Source organism: Anser cygnoides, chromosome 1, assembly GCF_040182565.1.
Source record: "Anser cygnoides isolate HZ-2024a breed goose chromosome 1, Taihu_goose_T2T_genome, whole genome shotgun sequence".
In the NCBI taxonomy this organism is placed as follows: Eukaryota; Metazoa; Chordata; class Aves; order Anseriformes; family Anatidae; genus Anser; species Anser cygnoides.
The window spans coordinates 101,735,072-101,754,143 of record NC_089873.1 but is presented as its reverse complement, the minus strand read 5'-3'; the positions used below and the strand labels follow the sequence as shown (position 1 = coordinate 101,754,143).

Here is a 19,072-nt window from a genome sequence, read left to right as displayed (position 1 = left end):
GAGCACGAACTCAGCAAGAATGTACCTGTGACTTTGTTGATCAGGAACCAGGTGTTTTAACTTGAATCACAATTTCCAGTTAAATTAAACACTTCTAACTCTCATGGTCGTGGATCGAAATGTCAACACATAAGTACAGTGAAACAAATACAGTAAATGTTGCAGACAGTCCAGAAGAGGAAGCAGTTGCAGTTATTAATACCAAGGAACTGAAGCTCAAATGCTCAAATGTTCCTGAGATACTTGTTACCCACTTCAGGCACAGAAATTTTTCCACCCTCAAAGTATCACTCAGATGCTGCCTAGCCCTGGATGGTAAAGATATCTTCTCTGCATGCTAACACATTGACGCTATGCCTCCTGCACCTCTTCATAGAGAGACTGTGCCAAAGTTCTCAAACTGAAAGCTTCGAGGCAGCATATTCAAAATACATGCTCTGATCTAACTGTGGAGAGAGGAGGGCAAAGGCTTCTCCTTAAGATTAAGCAGAGATTTTTGATAGCTTTTCAGAGGTGTAGGTATGCAAATGTCCATGAAAATGGACATGATACATCAGATACCATTAAATGTGCAAACAAGCCTTCCAAGAAATGGAAGCAGCAGTTTACCTTTGCTAGCTGGTACAATTACTCAACCTAACACTGTCCTGGGAAGTAAAAGCAGCAGAATCTCTTATTGGTGTATTTATTGAAAACATAAGTCTAAATCATATCAAAAATTCATGCCTTTACATTCACCTATAGATTCACACATCACTGTTGCTATTAATGTTTGTGTCCTTATTACAATGTTTTAGACAAGGGTAACATATAGAGTGATGTATTTAAAGGATGTTGTGGTGCAATGGGTAGAAACTATTTCTGTTGTTTAGAAACCAACTTTATATCCAGGTTGTCATCCACTAACTAGATCCAGCCCCTTCAATCTCTAATTCATAAAACAGAAGAATTACAGTTGTCTTCCTATGGTAAAATAAGGACTGTAGGCAGGTTGCCTGGAATCATAATAAAAGCAGCGGAAGATTTAGGATTACATCTTGGTTTATAAATCTATGCTTTTTCCCTAGACTGAAGGCTACTAAATGGAGAAAACTCATCAGCAGCATTTGATGTTTTATCATTTATGCAAGAATATGACAGTCTTGCAAAGTATATGAATATGAAGTCCCACAAATACCATGACACATGGTATTTGTGGGACTTAAATGTGGTGTAGGTTAGTTGTCCTTAGTTGTCCTTTGGGAACTGTTGCCTTTCTAATATGAAGTCTCCTGGAAGGAACTACTTCCATTATTCAAAATACTTTCAAAACCCTTGTATAGAGAGAACAACATCTGAGCAAGCTGCCCCAGTGCATGGCATAGAGTGAGTGTACTGCTTGATGTAGACTGGATATGGTTTAGTTAAATTCCTCCTCAAAGGCTACAGGTAGAATATGTTGTAAAATTTAAACAAAGAAAGATAGATCTGAAAACTAGGTTAGTATTGCAGGGCTTGGATGGCTGGCTCGCTCAGGGTTAGTCAGAAGTTCCTTACAAATACCAATTGAACAATGTTCAAAATATTTAAAAATGCATGCAGCTAAGCAGTTCACCTTGAAAACAGCTACCATAGTGGACTGCATGTGGTGCGTGTAGACCCATAGAGCTTCCAACAATTCTCAAGTGAGGCCAAAGAACAGAGCAGAAATGTGCATTGTATGTGATAGCAATGAGGTGAGAGGTGAAAAAAAGATGGGAATTAGAAGGCAATCCCTGCCAAAAGCACCAACTACTGAGACACTGTTTTCGATACTTAAACCTGCCTACACAGTGTGCTGTTAGAATATCAGAGAAAACTGCACCAGCCTGGCAGAGATAACACCAAACTTACAGAAGATCCGTACCCTTCCAGGACACAGCAGCTGTGGGCTAGGCAGTGTACTGTTGTGCATCTAAAATGACAGTCACTGTGTATTTTAAAGGACCCTGAACATTTTTGGGAAGAGGGAGGGGTGTTGATGAAATTGTGTGCAAGATCTACATCATCTCAGGCTTCTCAAAGATGAATTTAAGTAATGCTGGATGAACACGAAATCTGTTAGCTCTGTCCCCAATCTGTAACTTCACTGGTGAACCCCATCATCACCAAAGCCCATGCTCTCTTTCTGCCTTGCCTCTGCGGAGATCTGTGTGCAATGGACCATGTGAATGCAGCCATGAGTGGATGCTCCTGAAGACCTTCTAAATTTGCTGAACACTTTGACACTAAAAGCTAGTGTAAGAGGCACAGATCTGCTGCACATTCACTGAGACAGTCAGTTGCTCCCATCTCCATCACCTGCTCATGCTTCCAGTTGGTGCTAGAGGAGCTAGGAGTAATGGGGCTGGAGGAAATCTCTCCATAATACTACATGCCTCCAACAGCTTATCTTCAGTGGTGTTCCTTTTGCACAGGCAATTCTCAAACAAAGCAACTTCTCAAACAAATGCTTAATTAATGGTGTCATGCCACTGGTAAGACAAAGGATGGAAAAACAGAAATGGGGAATGAATGTCACCTTTTCAAGCAATGTTGCAAAATGAAAACAAAGCACAGAGAACAGAAAGCAGAAAATGCAGTTTATTTGGTAGTTGGAGGAAAGGACTATATCTGTTAAACTCTGCCCTGAAGAGATGATGACAGGAAATGAAAAGATAAAATGTCTTTCACCTCCTTCACCTAATCTGCCTGGGAAAATCTCAGCACTTTATAACAAGGACCAGCTCTTTTTCTGTTTGCAGAGCACATTATAGACGAGTATTCTGGTTTCTGACATGCCCTCCTGAGAGAAGTGATGGTAACAGCAACATGTCAGCAGCCCTGCTGCTTGCAAAACCCAGCACACTGCTCTGAGCAGTATCATGGTGCTAGAAGGACTTGCAGACTGAAAGCAGAACGTGGGGAGGGCTTTTTACAGCAGAGGTGATTTACACCAACAATTTAATGTTAGACTTTGCTTTGGGTTGCTCCTGAATGTTCTGTTTCTCATAAGAGGTATGTAAAGGATCCCAAAGAACTTAGTTTCCCAATATTTTAACTCAAAATATCAAGCGTTCAAGTATATTAGCGGCACAATAAAGAAACAGAAGCATCAGGTGTCAAACCTGATGCAAACTTTCTTAGAGCAAACTTTCTGTAGATAAGTAGAAACGTTCTTTGATTATTCATGATTAACATCTGAAGTCAACTGACTAGAGTTATATGAATTCTTGTATATTTGGTTTGCTCAGAGTAGTTGGTGCATCTGTTAATATCGCTTAACCCTCATATATTGCTAATTGTAAGTTTTAAGTGCAACTATTAAAATTTACTAATAATCTAAACTAAGAATAAACTAAAATTTGCAGATCCTGTAATTTAAGGAAGCGTAGAGAATTTCTTGTTACTCATTATGGGCCATTTAATGCACTCCTACCTTATTAAGCTGAAGTAACTGTGTTTCTAGATGCTGACTACCAGTAAAAATCTCAAAAATAGTCTATTTGTGTACACTATTACACAAATCAAGCATACAAAGGAATTCCTGCAGACAGTAGCAGAGAGAGTGAGCTAATTTCAACAGATGCCAACATTTTAGTTGCAATGAGCAGTATATTCAGATGGCTTATCTATTATTTTGGTGGTGAGATGTCTCTGAAGAGACTGAGTTTCTTTTTTATTTTTATTTTTTATTTCAGGACCATCAGTGTACCTTCCTAGCTGACTCACAGCTATGTATTCATTTTTGGAGAGGACTGAATTATGTTTCATGACTGTTCATGGGCTGCATCATAAATTCAAGACTACACACTCCCCTCTTTCCACTGATCTCCCACAGATGCCAAAAGGAAGCTTGCACAGAGATCAAAGGAAGAATCTGGGCTCTGTGTAGTAAAATAAAACTTTCAGTTGTTATTTTTTACATCACATTTAGAATTGCTCACTGGAAAATATTCTCTTTGCTAGAATTACTGCTACCCTTGCTCCTGTCTCTTTTCTCTTCCTTCCTTCTTTCTTTTCTCTGGCTTTTTTTTCTTCTTCTCTTTTTATCTGCCACCACAAGTTCCCATTCCCAATGCAATGCAGCAAAATGGTGGGTGTTGGAATGGACACTCTTAGCATGTGAAGTGCCACCATAAACATGAGTACTTACACTTAGAGAAGTCCTGGGGAGCAATGGTTCAAATCTACTTCCAGACTTAGGACACAGCACAATGGCCTTTACTCTCTGCATAAGAGAATGCTGCAGGACTGTATCTACAATGTCACACTTGTGTTAAAAACAAAACAACAAAACAACAACAAAAACAAACCCAAAGCCTCCTCCCACCCCAGCCACACATTTTTCAAAAACCCAACAACCCAGGCACTTACTAACTGCCATACCCATATCATACACTCACCCACGTGTTCAGCATCTTGTCCACCAAAGTACTCAGCATCAGTGCAATGAATTGTATGCAGAAATAAGTTAATATGTCAATGCCAAGTGCCCCAAGCTAACTACAGATGATTAGAAAGTATCAAGTTAAGTAGCATGAAGTTTTCCCTCCAATTGCAAACAGGATTTTGATCAGTAAAGCTAGTTTCAGATACAGGGGACCTAGTTGTAAGATCCACTTGAAGAATGCAAAACCGAAGCAGTCACATGATCCTATGCACCACAGCAGTCAATTGAAACCTCCTCAACATGGTGGGAAAAAGGACCAGAAAATTCTGAAACTTCCCTTTGCTTTCATGTTCCCATATGGTAATTAGGCTTTGAAACAATACAGAGTTTTTGGCATGGAAATTCAATTGTGCTTTAAAAAACCCTATTTCTAGATGAGATGTTTCCAACAAGACCACATAAAATGCTGTCCTTAACCCCACTTTTGAAACAGGAAAACTGAAAGGAAATAGTTTGCTCAAGGTCGGTGTCCAAACCCAGAACAAGTTCTGGAATTGTCTTTAGAATTAAGTCACTAGATCATATTGCTCTCACTTGCATTTCACATACACATGAAAAGATTACAATCTCTCATATTTTGTGAGCTGAGCAATTCAGTCATCCTAACTTTCTCAACTGAATAAAATGTGTTCATATGGAATTAGCCCTGATATATCAGAAGAGAAGATTTTGATACTAGAGCTACCACTCTGTCAATGCCCTCCTCAATCTACTTTGAGTATTAATAATGTTCTTGCAATCCTTGGCACAAATTAGTGCAGGTAAAGCATTCCTCACTCTTGCAGTTAATAAGTGACAGAGAAAGTCCATCAACTTATGCAGAAGAGGTAGTTTGCAGCCACCAGTACACATGCAGATGGGATGGGAGCATACTGAAAAGCTCTTACTGTCTCATTTGACATTTTTGCTTATATTTCAGAAGATAATTCTAACAAGGTAATCTAATATCAAGAAAGCATTTATTTTTGAGAATGGTGCAAAGCATGTCAGACTGACAGACCTGGAATCTTCCACTGAGCCTTAAAATTTACTGTGGAAAGTAACTAAACAATCTTCTCCATCAATATCACTCTACTGCTGCTTTGAGAACAATGCCAAAATTTTGCCTGGATGCCACCCATTCTGCCACTAACCTTAGAAAAAATTATAGGTGGACAGTTCGGTGTCAAATACTGCAATGAGATCCAACACACACTTTGCACTAAGTTGGGATCACCCTAGGAAATATGTAGGTGACTTCAAATGTTTCCTCTGAACAGGCATCAGATCCTTTTACTGCCATTCAGTAAACCTTGGCAAAAATATTCTTAATAATCATCCTAACCATATTTTTCCCCTCTCACAACTAAAAAAGAACTATGGATACAGACACCACAACACTGAGATCAATGACCACATCCCAGAAAATTCACTGGGAGCAGGACCGGATCCTGTCCCGTGGGCTGGAACTTGCATTTCTCATTGAAAGGAGAGCTTAGTAATGCAGCTTGGTGAGACTGCAGAAAGGCAGGACAGAGAGGGAAGAGTCCACAGCTGCCCAGCCCCAGCCTAAATCAAGAACAGGAGTTATGGACTCTAATTCCTACTATTAGCATAAACACTTTCAGGGACACTACACTGTCTGGGAATTAGCCTTAGCAATGCCTCACTAATATTCCCCTGACCTCACCCCTCCCAGCACATCCTCTTTGCATTTACACCAGGTGGTGAAACTCGAGTAGCTGGCAAAAAAAGTCCTGACTGTGATAGAGACACAACCCAAACTGAGAAATCAGGGAAGGCTGCACTTGCAAAGCCACTCTCCTCCACACCCATGACAGAACAGGAGCATCACATTGGTGCTGCTGGGATATGTGGGGTTACTGGCTTGTCCGTTATGTCTCCTGCTCCTCTGAGTGCAGCCTGGGTTGTTCAGCAGGGTTAATTCTAGTTTGTGCAGTAAGCACGCAGAGGCAGGTTTGGGGGGGCAGAACCTGACAGTGAGCAGGTCTGAACATACTGGGCCGTCTGTTTCAGGTTGGAAAAACATCAAAAACGGAAACATTTCAAACGATTAAATGTATCAAATGAATTCTAAAGATCATATCCCACATCCAAAGAAGTAAGAATGAAGGTTTTAAGGAAAGACTCTTAAGTTTTTTGAAATCTCTTCAGATGTACGGTAACATTTGTTTTGAGTACTGTTTGGAGTTCCTCAAACAAGACTTATGATTCGGTATACACGGTATCACTATTAGCTGTTTTCTATCGGGACAACCTGAGGCGATATTTTTCCCCATCACGTGTGATTTCAGTAAAACGACCTGTTGCTCTTCAAAGTTTTGTTATGAATTACGGTTCTTCGCCTCAATATTATTTCTAGATAACTTCAGCCAGAGAAAACACCTCTGAGCTCTACGGCGATCTCTTCTTTTGCCTGATCGTAGCTGTACCACAAGCCACCCTGCCCCAGATTTGGGGAGGGGAGGCGGAGGGGGTCCATCCGAAGAGTTACGTCTGCATCCGGCACTGCCGGCCGGGCTCAGTCAGCCGGGGATGCCCCTCGCTCCCCGTCGCCCCGACTCGCTCCCCCACCCCGCTGCTCCTCCGCTCTCCTGCACACCCAAAGCCCAAGCCCGGCGCTGCGCTGCCCTGCGGGCTCCCCCCTCCCGGGCACGGAGCAGACCCCGCGCCCCGTCCCTTCACCGTGCGCCCCCAGCCCCCAGCAAGGGCGGGCTGCTCCCGGCGGCAACGCTTCCCGCCCCGGCCCCGCTGCCGGGCGCTCACCCGCCCCCTTGCCCCCGCTCCCCGCTCACCTCGTCCCTCCGCCGGGGCTGCTCCTGCCGCCACCAGCGCCTGCCCTTACTCCGGCGCTGGGCAGGGCGGCGGCAGCATCCCCCGCCGGCCCCCCAGCTGCCGCGGCGGCACTTGCAGCCTCACGGGAACCGGCGGCGAGGGGAGGAGGGGGGTGGGGGAGAGAGAACCCCCTGGCCAGGGCCCCGTCCCAGCCCTCCCCGCCGCCTCCGGCACCCGGACCCGTTCCCACGGGCCACGCAGGCGGGGCGGGCGGCGGAGACCGCGGGGACCCGCCCGGGCGCGCCCCGCTCCGAGGCTCGGCAAAGCCCGGCCGGGGCACCGGGCACACCGCCGGGCGTGGGGTGGTGGGCGAAGCCGACACCTCTGCTCGGCTTCACCAAGGTTTTTTGCAGCGGGGCTGCCCCCACGGGCAAGTTCCCACGCGGGGCAGCGATGCGCCGGGTGCTGCGTGTGTGCCGGCACTCGCCGGGCTGGCACCAGAGCCCGGAGCTCTGTGGCGGGGATATTGCCGTGGGGAAGGAAAGCATCCCTCGCTCCGTTTTCCAGAGGGTAGAAGCGGGGTCGGACCCCAGTTCACGCTGGGAAATCTCCAGCCTTCTGCTCCCTGTTTTTCCCCTGTTGCTTGAACTTGATGCGGTGAAGACGGTGCCAGACCTGGATCTCCGAAACAGAAAATCCTCAGCTCTGTCTGTACAATGTTGTGTGGTTGTGTGCATACATATAATCCCACATTTGCTTTATTCACCCAAATGGACAATTTATTTGGATATTAAGAAACAAAATACAGAAAAAAACGTTTTCATCAGTATTTGCTAGCACTTACCTTACACTTCTTTTCACATCCAAAGTTCAACATTGGTTGAGAGCCACACCATCTTTTGGGATCATTACACAGTTTGTATCTGAAGCTCATCTCTTAGGCGTATATCTGAAGCTTATCTCTACTGCTTTTTTTAAGATATCATGCTGCGTGTAGCTCTATACTCAGATTCTTATGCCATTCTGCAGCTCAACCCCAGTGGTCTGGATATGTTCCAAGGGTTTAGTTTCAATTTTCCCAAGATAATAACAATGAAAATGTTGTCAGACTTTCAATGTACTGGTGAGAGTGACACTTAGAATATATTAAAAGTGTATGGTAGTTTTCATCCTGAAGAGTAGACACAAGACCTTCACTTCTGAAAGAGATTCACAAGGCCTAACTTTAGTAAATGACTAGTCCACATATTTTTGCAGAACTGCCAATGCTTTCAAACCCACCTGGATCCTCAAACAGCATTGCACAAATCAGGAAGCAGTTAATTTTGCAGTTAATTTATTTTCCCATTTCTACTGCAGTACAATAATTTTTTAAAGAAATAGAGCAACATCCTTAGGAGTTATTAAAGTATAATTCTATAATCATAATGAAAGGACCACAGTTTCCAGATTAAAAAAAAAAAAATTTTACAGATTGCAAAGGTGAATGAATAACTCTTAATCATGCTTAATTGGAAAAGGTTCTAGAGAAAAGGTTTAGAAATGCAGAGAATTCATTGTTAAGGTTAAACTAAACATCTTTAGGCACCCAAGCAAATCTAGCAGTTATAGGCAGCAGTCTAATGTGTTAATGTTTTGAATCCCAAACAAAAATAAACTCTTCCATTAAGAAACATTAGAGATTTCTTTGTACACCATGTTTTTGGAGTCACATTTTCCAGGACTACACCACAGCATAGCAACAAAACTAAATTTTCTAAAGTCTGATCTCTGGTTGTAGAGAAACTGTAGAAGAAGAGGAAGTTGATTATTTGGAGCAAACACCTTGATGTAGTTATCTGACACAGGCAGAAATAATGGAAGAAACCAAAACATTTAAAGTAGGAAAGGATCCAGGCCAGATGTCACAAAATGACTGTGGTGCCTTTCCAAACTTCATCCACAATATCTGACAGACAGATTTTGTTTTATTCATTGCTGCGCCAGCCCCGCCTAGCCAATGGTGGAAATTATGCCATAGATTTTCTCTAGCTCCGTGGAGGAGACCATGGACTGGAGTAGCATCTGTAGCCACCTAGACCTAGCTGTGGATTTATGCGTGTAGCGCAACTTACGCTCAGCACTAAGGCAAATAGGGTCTCAGGGACTCTCCCTTATGGCACAGTTGGACCAGCTCATGTAGGTAGCCAGCTCTTTTGATGTTGCCTTTGATGGCCCCTGGTCAGGGATAACTGATCTGTTGCATGACATTGCAGACGCATCTTACATCATCTGTGAGGATGACTTTCTCCCCTCCAAGTTAATCTACTGAGTAACGAGAATAGGAAATGTGCAGATGCCATGAGGTGACAAGAGTCCCACAGAAGCAAGGGGAATGGTAAAGTCATGTGTTGATTTGAACAGGGCAGGTGACAGCTTATAAAGCAGAGAAGTAAGGGTTGCTCTCTGCATATAGGGATTTTGTTCTTGCACTGATGGTCCCTACTAGGTGTGAAGGACAAAATAATACTACAAATGGAGCTACAGAAGGATTTTCCTGCAAAAGCTCTGCAGAGGGTTAAGAGGACAGTTACATCCATATCTCTAACCAGCAAGCTCTGGACAAAGACGTAGGTGACCTCCCAAACAGAAGTCTTGCAGCTCTCAAGGGCAGCAGTTAGGCAGAAGGGTGTATTGGCACTAGGACTAGCTTGGTGCTCCAGTAAGTTAGCCTATTATCTGTGCCTCTTACAAAAGGTGTGCATGTGGTTGGAGAAGAAGAAAGGGCCAGGAGTGAGGCATGAAGGCTAGATGGCAAGGTGCAACGTCAGGTGGCCTAACTGGAAAGTCTGATGCTCATTCGAGCAAAGCTTGCTGATGATGCAGCTGGTGCTTGTCAGAGGTATGCCTAATGCTACAGGTAAGGGTGCATCTGGCTTGAGCCAGTTGCCTGGGAAGCTGAAGTCCAAATTTGAGCCACGTTACCAATGGCTTAGTCTTGTGAACAGGGCCCGATGTGCTGAAGAGAATTTTATATATAAAGCCTAAAACAGGCTCTCCTTTGTTTTGTTCTTTTACATAAGTTCAGGAAAGTACATGATAGGAAAACAACTATGTCTGCCTCATCTTCTTAAGTTGTTTTTATTGCTAATAAAAGAAGCTGGGCTGATAGTCTGAAGACAGCACTCTGAAGACTTACAACTCAGAAAACTGAGGTCTTCCTTCCAGTGGACAGACACGTCATAAACGGCAAGGCATACTCTTGTCTACCTCTATCCCAGAATGTTCCTCATCTTGGATTTTTATAGAAGAAAAAGCTTCAAGACTTCCTCTCTGCTGAGAATGAATGACGAGTACTCAGAACGAATATGTGCAAGCTGAGATTTGACTGGGATTCAGAGAAAATTTGAGCTGTTAGGTTGTGAAGGAAATGCCAGATAGGGGCAGGGGCAGTTAGTGGTGTGTGAAGCTGACATATTTTGGCTGTGTAAGTGAGGCTATATCACTGTCTAGTGGCTGTCCCATGGAACACATGTCCCTTCACTGCAGCTAGACTTTATGGATGCACCACGTCCTCAAATACAGAGTTCTGGATTTTTTAAATTAAAAATTCCTCTTCCCCTGCTGAGGACGATGAAGTCTTTGTATTTGCAACACATGGCTCTCTTACAGAGGAACAGATTTGCTCTTGGAGGATAGCTGATGCTGTTTTCTTCAGTGCAGGAATGAAGAAAGAAATCAGCACTTGGTGTAGTTTCCTCTGGGTGAGTAAATGCAGCGAGCACTGGACTGGTATTACACTACCCAAAATGATATCTACTGGTCCAGCTAAGGAGTGAAATACAAACAAAGCAAAATCTGAATTAAAGGCTGCTAGAGAGAGACAGCACCCAGTGTGCACTGGGTAGAATCAGCAGCTCTGTGGACTGAGAACAATCCAACAACAACTCCAGCCCAGCTCCATAAATGTTATTGAACAAGTCTCATGAAGGTGTGTCCTATGTGAATTAGCCTTAAACAAAGAGGACTGAAAATCTTAAGCCCGTTCCTTCTTCCTCCCTGCTGTCTTGTTTCAAAAAGTTGAAAAGTCATGATTAAGTTGGCTGAACTTGTTATTTAATATATTTTATTTAGTTTGTATCTATGATTTTTTTAAATATTTACCATATTTCTACAGAATGGTGACTGTTTTCATAGAAACTGGAGATGGAAGAGACCCAGAGTAAGTTCACATCCAGTCCATCCCCCCTGCTGCCACTGCAGAATTGTTCTGCATGAACATTTTCCAGGATCACCTTCAAACTCATTTTGTAATGTTCTGATTCCTGGGGAGGGGGATCTGTGTTCCTCATGTAAAGATCTAGAAATAGATGCTGATGTCCATTCTTATCTTTTGTTTTATTTTCTTCTTTGTCTCTTCATCTTCTTTGTTCTCCTTTTCCTTTTTCAGGTACAGGCACTTATTATTTTGTTGTCCTTAAGGGTTTCTTCTCCCTCCTTGGCTTTTTTATAAAGGATCTGTGCAGTTGGGCAGGGCTACTCTGGCAGAAACAAGCAGCCTAAGCGATATCATCTGAGCAGTTATTTGTTGAGCAACCCTGGAATAACCTGCCCTGGGGAGTACGAAAACAAACAAACAAACAAACAAGCAACAAAACAAAAGCTCCAAGGTATCTGCTGAATACCAAAGCAGAAGCACACAGAGAGCATTACTCTTTAATAATTATTAAAGAGTAAGCATTAATTAAGCATTAATAATCATGTCTAAGCACACTCTTCTTAAAACTAAGAACAAATAAACTACAGCAAAATATTGCTGTAACTTTTCAGCAATGAATTTTCTATATGATTTATATGTAGCTCCTTTGTTTATCACTCAGTACTTGCATCTGTTGGATCTGTAAGTCACATTTAGCCTATTTGGGGCAGCTTAGTGAGCAAGCTGTTTTCCTTCATGACAGAGTCATCTTAGTGCTTCAGGATCATGGATCAAACAACAATTTCATATCCACATTTTATGATTGCAAAGAAAACTTTCAGATGTGAGCCAGTCAAAATGGATGTGGTGATTGATATACGCCCCTGAATGCTGCCAGCTTCAAAAAATAATTCTGAGAGGTAGGAATTGCTTTCCGTATTTCATTTCCAGAGCCCATTAAAAACTATTTAAAAATCACTGTGGCGAACAGTATCTGTGTTTGCTCACAAATGAAAAGAGACAATTAGTGTGAAAAGACAGGCTGCTGAGGATAAAGCTTTCCCATGTTAGCACAATAACTGAACTGGAGACAACATTTACTAGGCTTTGGCTGCCTGCTGGCTCCTTCTGTATTCTCTGATCTTCTTTCCTCAGTCAGTTTTCTCTCCCCCCCTACCCCGTCTTTTTTTTTTTTATCCTTCTAATATTAGTTCTTTCACTGTCTTCCCTCACTTTCACACTTGTATTTCTTCTCTATATTTCCAAAATTTGGTTCAGAAGAGCTACAGAAAAAGAAAATCTCACACACACTGCCCTCTCTTTTGCCTCAGACTGAAGCACAGGGGCATCGCTTTTCCCTGAGGCAATAGTGATTAGTAAGCCCACAGGTCTGCAAAAGGTTACACATTTTGTGCCAGTCTGCAATCAGTGCAAGTGTAGTGTTGGGATGGAGAACTGTCAAACCTAACTTCAAAGGAGGCTCTCCAATATCCCTTCAGCACTGACAACCTAAGCAAAATTATACCTTAGGATTAAACACATAAATGAAAACACGTTGAAATTAGAAGACTATGAAGTAACAGCTGAATAACTTAAGAAATTCACATCCCACCCCCGCCTCCTTTTAGAAGTACTTTTGGAGGACCTATATATATGTATTCAAAAATTTCAAGGTCAAAACTGAACCTTAAGTGCTCATTTACTCTTGAGAAGCCTCTTGATCTTCATTCACGTGTCCCTAGCTTCTGTCCTTCCTGATTTCCTGCTTCGTTTCTATGAAGAGAACAAGTCACTGAAGTGCTGTTTTTTTACCAGATTTCTAGCCACAGTCACATGGTGTTGCTTTTCTGGATTCTTCTCTCAACTCCTTTCTCTTGTAATTTCTGTTCCACTTCTGTGTTGCATACAGGATCTTTCCCCAAATTGTAGCACTCTGTATTTACACTCCAAATAATAAACAGCCTTCTAAGAGCAGTAGTATCTTAATTAGCTCACAAGCAAAAAATAATTTTAGAATGCTATTTATTTAAAGAGTCAATTCTTTTTCATGGAGTTGGACATGTAAGCAGATTTTGAAAGACTGACTTCGGTGTGCCATGGGATTTGTGTTTGGTTTTGGTCAGTTCAGGTATTATCTGTCTGGATAAACATTAACTGCGAGATGGATCTTAAGTACAGCTGCTATCATGGTTAATTATTTATGATGATGAAGGTTAATAGCTTCTTTTTCCTACAGTCTTTGTAAGTGAAAGTTTTACCGTAGTAAAGGCTGAATGCTAATGCATTCTTCCATAAAAATCACAGATCTGCCTTTCTACAAAATAGTTGCTTTCTCTCGTTTTTTCTAATAACAATAGTCAGATGAAGAACTGTCAGTGCAAGCTCTGATCTGTAATGCAGCTCCTTTAGGATACTCAATATATAACATGTAACAGAAGGTTAGTGAAAGTGTAAGGTTCCCTAACAAGATCTGAACCTCCCCTTGGAAGTGCCTGTCTCTATCTAGTAGAGAGAGAGCATGGAGCAATTTCGTTCCTAATCAAGGTATTTCAGTCAGAACCTTAAACTTTGGATGGAAAAAATAAAAAATAAACCAGAATGAATCTAGTTCTCATTATCTTTTTAGATTCACATGAAATGCCATTCATCTTGCCTCCGTACTTTCATTCATTCAGAACTATTCAATCTCTCCAGCTGTGCTTGGGTTATTCATGATAAGAAATCCACACACATTGACACTTGCACATGTATTCACTATGGTTTATTCTGGAACTGCTATAAAAGCAGTTGGAAATCTCAGTAGATATGTAGACGAACTTCAAGTTCACCTGAACAATGCTTCACAGAAAATAGTTAAGTTATAAATCGAAGATATTCTGCCTTTGTATCTGTGCGGCTGTGACAACAGATGGAATGGTGTATCAAGTGCAAGTGTTCTCACTTTAAGACAGATGGTCTTAAAATTGGAGAGGAGCAAGCAAAAGGGCATGAGAATTACTAAATATTTGGAAAAAAAGGTCTCAGTGAAAATTTTAAAGAAACAGATTTGTTTAGTTTATAAAAAAAGGAAGGTGAAGATGTTCGTTTATCACAGTCTTCAGATATTGTCATAGAAGGAAAAAAAAGAGTTAATAGAGAGCTCTTCAGTTTCTTAGTAAAAGACAGTTTATGGTAGTAAAGCAAACACACTGGTATTCCAAGCTAGGCAAAAATATACAGGTATACTCTTGACTCCTCAGAAATGGACAGACACCCATTTGCTTGTGTTTATAATCAGATACATAAAAGGACAAAAGTATGACAAGAGACATTTATTGGAATTTGAATTTAAGCACATTTAGACTTGAAATCAAGTAAATTTCATAAATATTATTGACAAATTGTTGTCAGAACAATAACCAACATCCTCCTGCAATGAAAATCTCTTCAATTTGAAACTTTTTTTTTCTTTCTTTTTTAAAAGCTAGACATTTATTTCAAACCCCACAGTCTCTGTTGCAGAATAGGTCAAACTACACTTTTGCAGTGCTTACTCCTGTCTTTGCATCCTCCCACGCTCTGAATTTATGCCTTTATTACAGTATTGTTTCATCATCAGTCTTAATGAAGTTCTCATTAACCACCTCTGCTTTCCTGTCAAATGGTCACACAAATGGTTCAGCCATTACTGAATAAATCTAGTCATTAAAGAAAGGAAATATTTAATCTTGTGTTTTGAGCCACAGTTACTAATGGGATGATATAGCATCTGTAATGTACATCAGAAAGTAGATTCTGTTTCTTTTTAAAAACATAAAAGAAATTTAAAATGATATGATGTTGCAGTGTTTTTTTTTTTTTTGTCATATACCTCTCTGCCCTTATCTTGTCTCAGAATATACTTCGAGGCCAGCGTGAGTCTTCAGGCTTTTATAGACAAGAACATAGAAGTTTCTTTTTTTATTTTTTTAATAGTAATTGCTCATAATGTTTGAAAAGCAAGTGAAGAACATTGTTATGTTTGGATACATATCCTACTACCTTTTTTTTTTTTTTTTAACGTTCATCTTGTTAGGTTCTATGACAAAATGTCTCAATTAAGGAAGTATTTTACTTCTTGAAAAATTCTCTGCTTCAAAGACATACTTGGTTGAGTATTGCCTCGTCTTTGCAAATAGAACTCACCTCACTTTAATTAATATCCATATTCAGTGTTGCAGAGATTAGTTTCAGATAGTTACAGGACTGAATAATTCCACTCCTCCTAGGCAGTGATTTATTAGACACGTCTTTAGTGCTGGATATTTGAAAACCATTTTCCATATTACCAGCTGTAACTTGATCTAATTGTCTGTAACAAATCTTGGTAGGATCTTGTTTACCTCATTATCTGCCAGGGACTGGCCAGTTTAACTAACTGATTTCACAGCTTCATCCAGTTCTCTGCCCGAGATATTTGTTGTAATTCAACAACTAGGTTACTATTGAAATAAAATGTATGGGCTTATTATTGTGACACCAATCATTCTGGATATTTAATAGAGGGAAAGGGCCTAACAAGATACACAGATGAATATCATATATCACCAAGCATTCAGGTCTATTCCTCTTGTGGCCAAAAGGCACTATGCCAGACATATCTCCTTCAGTGTCTGTAGACAAAACTGTGGCTCCTTGAAAATCCTCCTATCAGAGGCACAAAATTAAGAAATTCTTACTTTTCTCCCTTGGCCCTAAGCACTCATCCACATCCCTATTCACCCTTCTTTTCTGTGTTAGTATAGTTGCAGGGATGGACAGGAAATTGGGCAATTCATCTGAATGAAGAATCCCAATTAAATACATATATATATATTTCTTATATATATATATATAATTCAGTCCTGTTCCCTGTACTGCCCTACAATCATTAGTATCTTCACAACTGAGGGGCCTAGATGGGAACAGAAAGGTGGACCTACCTGCATCAGAAAAAAATATTTATAAGCGGCCCTAAGGAGTGTCTTTGTTCCTTGAAGGTTCCTGAAACTATTCTGAGAAATAACCCAGAACACATGAATTAACTTGAGGTAGATTCTTGCAAGTGGCTAGCCCTTGCTTAGGGGTTCTCAAAATACTTTTGTAAGCTTAAGTCATTCTTCAGCTTGAAAGGTCCCCTATTTTTTGTATAATCAAGTTTCAATCAGACATTAATTCATGCTTTTGCTTCTCAATGTTCACCTCAAATTTCTAGGAATTTGGGTTAGAAAGAATGATACAAGTGCATTCATAATCTAGCTACTCAATTCATTACACATTTTCAACTTTAAAACTACAGCAAACACTTTACACATAAATTAATTGTTATTACAAAGGGTCATAAATCAGTATCATCACTTCATAGTTTTTCAGTCTGGGATGACTGAATGACAGCACTCGGATATGATATTTCAGTATTCTGTAATCTTAACATTCAAATTGCACCTTTTGCATTATGTTGATCATTGTATAGTCCTCCGTCAGTTGTAGTCACACTTACTGCTTTTACCACTTGCCTTCTCTTTTAGTCTTTTATCATTACACTTGCTTTGCATTGTTTGCTTTTCTACGTACCACTTGCCACACTTAGAAAGTATTGTAGCTATTAATTTTTTAACTTTCCCAGAACCCAAATTACTTTGTTTGGAGGTTGAAATAAAATCATCATACATCATTTTGCAAGGCAGAAGAAAACATTTGACAGTGTAGCTTGGTGTTAGCAACGTTTTTCAAATTTATTTTTCGGCTGCCTATTTGTTTTGGGTGATGGCAAAGATGACTGTTTTGCAGTCGTTGCATGTTTGTCTTCATTTTTTTGTAGTGCTAATTTTGTTTATTTTATTTCATATTACTTTTAGAAGTACTTTTCTTGTGCAAAAGGACTTACAGTGATTACAACTGGTTGCTATTCAGCTACCATTTTTTTTCCTTTCAGCTTCTTGTTGAGTCTGGTAGACTTGTAGATGCCATGGGAAGAATAAAACTCTAACATGCCCACATCTTGAAAGCTGTCCTCAGCTCTGATCTTTCCCACCGCAAAGAGAAGTTAATGGAACTGAGAGGGGTACAAAGTAAAGGAATAAGAATAATCAGCAGACTGGAATTATGTCATTAAGGGGAGACTAAATAGGATGTTCACTTTGCAAAAGAGATAGCTGAGGGCTGTTGTGAGAGAGGTCTGCAAAATCATAAATGGTCTGGAAAAAGCAAATAAGGAATTTGCTACTTCCCATAAGACAAGAAGTGGAGTGGGAAGCAAGTAAAGCAATATGGAGAACTGCTGAACAAACAAAAGTGTGGAGTACCTTTTCTGCACATATTGTGTAGTTCAGTGACAACGGGTGCCACTTGAGAGGCAACCTCATTAGAGGAACCTCATGAGAGGAACCTCATTATGCTCAACAAGGGTAAGTACAGGATTCTGCACGTAGGGAGGAATAATCCCAAGCACTAGTACAGGTGGGGGGGTGACCTGCTCTGCAGAGATGGACCTGGGAGTCCTGGTGGACAGCAGGCTGACCACCAGCCAGCAATGTGCCCTTGTGGCCAAGAAGGCCAATGGTATCCTGGGCTGCATTCAAAGAGTGCTGCCAGCAGGTCAAGGGAGGTGATCCTCCCTCTCTACTCAGCCCTGGTGAGGCTACACCTGGAGTATTGTGTCCAGTTCTGGGCTCCTCAGTACAAGAGGGACATGGAGCTACTGGAGTGAGTTCAGAGGAGGGCTACGAAGTTGCTTAGAGGACTGGAGCACCTGTCGCACGAGGACAGGCTGAGAGAACTGTACCTGTTTAGCTTGGAAAAGAGAAGACTGAGGGAAGACCTCATCAATGTGTATACATATCTGAGGGAAGGGTATCGAGAGGATGGAGACAGTCTCTTTTCAGTTGTGCCCAGCAACAGGATGAGAGGCAATGGATACAAAACTGAAGCATAGGAAGTTCCAGCTGAATATGAGAGGACACTGTGAGGGTGACATAGCACTGGAACAGGTTGCCCAGAGAGGTTGTGGCGTCTCCTTCTCTGGAGATATTGAAAACCTGCCTGGATGCCATCCTGCACAATGTGCACTAGGTGATCTTGCTCTGCAGGCGGGTTGGACTAGATGACCTTCAGAGGTCCCTTCCAACCCTGGCCATTCTGTGATTCTGTGATTCTGTGATGCCAAGAGGACAAAACTATGAGTGGGTTCAAAATGGGATTAGGCAATCTCATGAAAAAAGTCTCCATTGATGACTGCTCTGGATTGTAGGGAGGACTTGAACTGGTGGAGAGAACTGAACCACACTTGGGCTGTTCTCATGTTTACCACTGGCCTACAGAGCTAGTATGCTATCTTCTTAAGTGGACCTACAGTATAGAGCATGGCTGTTCTTACATTTGGAAAGCTGGGATGGGGGAAGGAGAGGGAGATGGAGTGGTGAGTTGAGTGCATGAGGATATGAGATTGATTCATCAGTAAGAATGTGCTGACTGCTGGTAGACTGCTAAATGGGGAAGGTAGAGATGGAGAGATGAGGGACAAAAACCTCTCTTTTCCTCTCTTTGTCCTGTATTTTCAAGTGACTTTGCAATTTTCAAAGTGTGAGGCTACTCTTTTGTTTCATTTCTCATGTTTTCATTCTATTTATGTCCATTTGGCTTGGGCAAATGGTCTTTGTATTTCAGTCTTTAAA

At 41.3% G+C, this 19,072-nt stretch overlaps 1 protein-coding gene across 2 annotated transcripts in view; it reads right to left on the bottom strand.

Moving 5' to 3' along the window:
• Positions 1-8,184, bottom strand: part of CASR (calcium sensing receptor) — a 73,524-nt gene extending 65,340 nt beyond the window's left edge. The window contains exon 1 of one of the 2 annotated variants that reach the window (XM_067004325.1): positions 8,070-8,184. The gene's annotated coding sequence lies outside the window, so the exon portion shown is untranslated. Of the gene's footprint in view, positions 1-7,245; positions 7,403-8,069 lie in introns of those variants that run through there. The other variant, XM_048055164.2, reaches the window with a different exon arrangement.
• Between the last annotated feature and the right edge of the window lie 10,888 nt (positions 8,185-19,072).